Below are 5,284 nucleotides of genomic sequence, written 5' to 3'. Positions count from 1 at the left end.
CCCAAATAGCAAAACTCCTTTACTACTTTAAGTGTCTCATTTCCGTTAGCATCACCCGACTTAATTCGACTACATTCCGTTACCCTCGTTTTGCTTTTGTTGATGTTCATCTTATATCCTCCTTTCAAGACACTGTCCATTCCGTTCAACTGCTCTTCCAAGTCCTTTGCTGTCTCTAACAGAATTACAATGTCACCGCCGAACCTCAAAGTTTTTATTTCTTCTCCGTGGATTTTAATACCTACTCCGAATTTTTCTTTCGTTTCCTTCACTGCTTGCTCAATATACAAATTGAATAATGTCGGGAAAGGCTACAACCCTGTCTCACTCCCTTCCCAACCACTGCTTCTTTTTCATGTCCCTCGACTCTTATAACTGCCATCTGGTTTCTGTAAAAATTGCAAATAGCCTTTCGCTCCCTGTATTTTACCCCTGCCACCTTTACCATTTGAAAGAGAGTATTCCAGTCAACATTGTCAAAAGCTTTCTCTAAGTCTACAAATGCTATAAACATAGGTTTGCCTTTCCTTAGTCTATTTTCTAAGATAATTCGTAGGGTCAGTATTGCCTCACGTGTTCCAGTATTTCTACGGAAGCCAAACTGATCTTCCCCGAGGTCGGCTTCTACTAGTTTTTCCATTCGTATGTAAAGAATTCGTGTTATTAATTTGCAGCCGTGGCTTATTAAACTGATAGTTCGGTAATTTTCTCATCTGACAACACCTGCTTTCTTTGGGATTGGAAAGTGTGATAACGGAGTAAAATTCAAACAGTAAAGGACAAATTGAGAAGTGGATAAAACCATGCCCTATCTGGGTGAAACGCGTCGCTCTTAAGTTAACAAAGAACAGTGTGCAAGCTTTGACGATTTCTTAAATAATAGAATCCACAAAGTTGAGGCATTGTAAATTACTCTTGACGATGTATGTTGCAACTGATGATGCAGCTTTACGCCGCGAAACCGACTGTGTGTCAATAAAACAACGGTTTTACCAACTGTCAGCGGAATTCTTCTAAACATCATGCCCTCCAACAGCTGCGGATGGTCAGAATATAAAACATTTTATGATTAAAGCAGAGAAATGCATTTCTACATCTACGTCTACATCTACATTTATACTCCGCAAGCCACCCAACGGTGTGTGGCGGAGGGCATATTACGTGCCACTGTCATTACCTCCCTTTCCTGTTCCAGTCGCGTATGGTTCGCGGGAAGAACGACTGCCGGAAAGCCTCCGTGCGCGCTCTAATCTCTCTAATTTTACATTCGTGATCTCCTCGGGTGGTATAAGTAGGGGGAAGCAATATATTCGATAACTCATCCAGAAACGCACCCTCTCGAAACTTGGACAGCAAGCTACACCGCGATGCAGAGCGCCTCTCTTACAGAGTCTGCCACTTGAGTTTGCTAAACATCTCCGTAACGCTATCACGCTTACCAAATAAACGTGTGACGAAACGCGCCGCTTTTCTTTGGATCTTCTCTATCTTCTATGTCAACCCGGACTGGTACGGATCCCACACTGATGAGCAATACTCAAGTATAGGTCGAACGAATGTTTTGTACGCCACCTCCTTTGTTGATGGACTACATTTTCTAAGGACTCTCCCAATGGATCTCAACCTGGCACCCGCCTTACCAACAATTAATTTTATATGATCATTCCACTTCAAATCGTTCCGTGCGCATACTCCCAGATATTTTACAGAAGTAATTGCTACCAGTGTTTGTTCTGCTATCATTTAATCATACAATAAAGGATCCTTCTTTCTATGTGTTCACAATACATTACATTAGTCTATGTTAAGGGTCAGTTGCCACTCCCTGCACCAAGTGCCTATACGCTGCAGATATTCCTGCATTTCACTGCAATGTTCTAATGCTGCAACTTGTCTGTATACTACAGCGTCATCCGCGAAAAGCAGCATGGAACTTCCGACACTATCTACTAGGTCATTTATATATATTGTGGAAAGCAATGGTCCCATAACACTCCCCTGTGGCACGCCAGAGGTTACTTTAACGTCTGTAGACGTCTCTCCATTGAGAACAACATGCTGCGATCTGTTAGCTAAAAACTCTTCAATCTAGCCACACAGCTGGTCTGATATTCCGTAGGCTCTCACTTCGTTTATCAGGGGACAGTGCGGCACTGTATCGAACGCCTTCCGGAAGTCAAGGAAAATAGCATCTACCTGGGAGCCTGTATATAATATTTTCTGGATCTCATGAATGGCCGAGCGGTTCTAGGCGCTTCAATCGGGAACCGCGCGACCGCTACGGTCGCAGGTTCGAATCCTGCCTCGGGCATGGATGTGTGTGATGTCCTTAGGTTAGTTAGGTTTAAGTAGTAGGGGGCTGATGACTTCAGATGTTAAGTCCCATAGTGCTCAGAGACATTTGAACAATTTTTTTGTTCTCATGAACAAATAAAGCGAGTTGGGTCTCAGACGATCGCTGTTTCCGGAATCGGTGTTGATTCCTACAGAGTAGATTCTGGGTTTCCAGAAATTACATGATACGCGAGCAAAAAACATGTTCTAAAGTTCTACAACAGATCCATGTCAAAGATATAGGTCTATAGTTTTGCGCATCTCCTCGACGGCCTTTCTTTGAAGACTGGGACTACCTGTGCTCTTTTCCAATCATTTTGAACCTTCCGTTCCTCTAGAGACTTGGGGTACACGGCTGTTAGAAGGGGGGGCAAGTTCTATCGCGTATTCTGTGTGGAATCGAAAGGTCCAGTGGACTTTCCTCTGTTGAGTGATTTCAGTTGCTTTTCTATTCCTTGGACACTTATTTAGATGTCAACATGTTCTAAAATTCTACAACAAATCGATGTCAGAGATATAGGCCTATAGTTTTGCGCATCTGCTCGACGACCCTTATTGTAAACTGGAACTACCAGTGCTCTGTTCCAATCATTTGGAACTTTCCGTTCCTCTAGAGACTTGGGGTACACGGCTGTTAGAAGGGGAGCAAGTTCTATCGCGTACTCTGTGTAGAATCGAAAGGTCCAGTGGACTTTCCTCTGTTGAGTGATTTTAGTTGCTTTTCTATTCCTTGGACACTTATTTCGATGTCAGCCTTGTTTTCGTTCGTGCGAGGATTTAGAGAAGGAACTGACCACTATGAGTTAATGTTGCTAAGCCTTTTTTATCGGTTACCTCGCCCTGTCTTTGACAGTCGGAGCTGTGGCAGTGTGAGGTGACTTTGGCGACAGAGCGCGGGGCCTGGTGAGGCGCGGCATCCGGCCGCGGTGGTTGCCCGCCCAGGCGGCAGGTGACAGCTTCCAGAGGAGCTGCTGCTGCAGCAGCGGATGTGACGGCCGCGTGCGCGCCGCGCGGACAAAGCGCATTCCAGCGGCCGCACCTGCCTGCGGACGCCGGCTGGGCACGCTCGCGTCCGCCCAAAGTGGAGCCCGGGGCCGCCGCCGCCGCCGCCTCTGCCACTGACCACCGACCGGGGCGCCTCGCCACCTGCGGCCCAGCCTTTGTTCCCGGCTCCCAGCTGCCCGGCCGCCCACACAACTGCCTCCTGGCCGCCGTAGGCCAACGTCTTCTGTTACACCAACACCGACTCAAAGGAAGGCCTCGGCGCTTGTTGGTGACGTCACGTCAGCTAGGCACGACGAACGCCAGGTCGGTTGCAGGGAGAAACACCTGAGCGTGCTTATCACTATAAATCTCTTATTTTTGGACAAAATTTTTGGTATTGTTTTGGATTCTGCAGTTTTATTTAGATGAAAGATTTTCTTACTATCGTAAAGCTACAAATGAAGATCATAGTTCGGTATTACTGAATCCTGTCGAAACAAATGTAGATCATTATGAGAAGATGCTTTGCCCCATTGCAAGCTTCGGAAATTTTACATTCAAATAACTATATTTACTTGATCCATTTTGTTATCGAAACTTACCCCAACCCCCTTACAATGAACTCGTTTCTTTTATTTATTTATTTATTTTCGTTTGACATCGTCACTGGAAATGTGAACTAATTTACATGTGTAAATGTCCAACTGTTGCCAGTCATTAGATTACAGTTCTTTTCAACGAAAGGAATTCTAAACAGGAAACAAAATAGCTTCATATGTCTAAAATACTGCCGAGCTTAAACTTTTTTAAACATGCACATTAGAAAAGATAAATAGTCCCCTTTTGCAACTAAAAGGAGAAACTTTATAAGATAAAAAAATTTATTTGCTAAAACAAGTAACTCTCTTTTGCCTCTTCTTCTGTCCCCCATCCCCTCCCCCAACGTGTACAAGCGCAAGAAATTCCATTAACATTCAGTGCTCCTCACCGCATAGTCAACCAAGATACCCAAAGAAGAGCACCAATACGTTCACAGTTTCTTGTAAAAGCAACCCAGTACAAACGTAACTTCCTCAGATTTACAAATAAGGTAAAGAAGCACGAATTCTGTTGCTGCTGGACCATGAAGTTGTTTTTGTGTGTCAATCCTTAAAACAGGTGGAAATATAAGTTCAGGAGTACACTATTTGTTAAGAAGTGTAATGAACTGCACAATTAGTTGATGGCAGAAATCTCTGAGAACAATGTGTGTGTTGGTCATCTACCGCCAATAGTTTAACAGAGAAGGAGACACCACCATTATGAGTATGCCTGCAACAGACCTGGCGTTGGCCGTGCCTAGCTGACGTGACGTCACCAACAAGCGCCGAGGCCTTCCTTTGAGTCGGTGTTGGTTACACACACCCTGAGCACTCGGACGTGACACCTACGGGTCTCTACGAAGTAATCAGCACACGCACCTTATATGATGGAGCAACGCCAGGGTGTGCAAAGCAATCTGAGTCAGTTTTGGGCAAATCTGTCATCAGCCGGCCGGCCAGGGTGGCCGAGCGGTTATAGGCGCTACAGTCTGGAACTGCGCGATCGCTGCGGTCGCACGTTCGAATCCTGCCTCGGACATCGATGCAGTTAATTCCATAAAGTATCTGGGAGTACGCATTAGGAGTGATTTAAAATGGAATGATCATATAAAGTTGATCGGTGGTAAAGCAGGTGCCAGACTGAGGTTAATTGGAAGAATCATAAGGAAATGTAATCCGAAAACAAAGGAAGTAGGTTACAGTACGCTTGTTCGCCCGTTGCTTGCATACTGCTCAGCAGTGTGGGATCCGTACCAGATAGGGCTGATAGAAGAGACAGAGAAGATCCAACGGAGAGCAGCGCGCTTCGTTACAGGATCATTTAGTAATCGCGAGAGCGTTGCGGAGATGATAGATAAACTCCAGTGGAAGACTCTGCAGGAGAG

This window comes from Schistocerca piceifrons, chromosome 2 (genome assembly GCF_021461385.2).
Source record: "Schistocerca piceifrons isolate TAMUIC-IGC-003096 chromosome 2, iqSchPice1.1, whole genome shotgun sequence".
Lineage (NCBI taxonomy): Eukaryota > Metazoa > Arthropoda > Insecta > Orthoptera > Acrididae > Schistocerca > Schistocerca piceifrons.
This window is presented reverse-complemented; position numbering follows the sequence as displayed.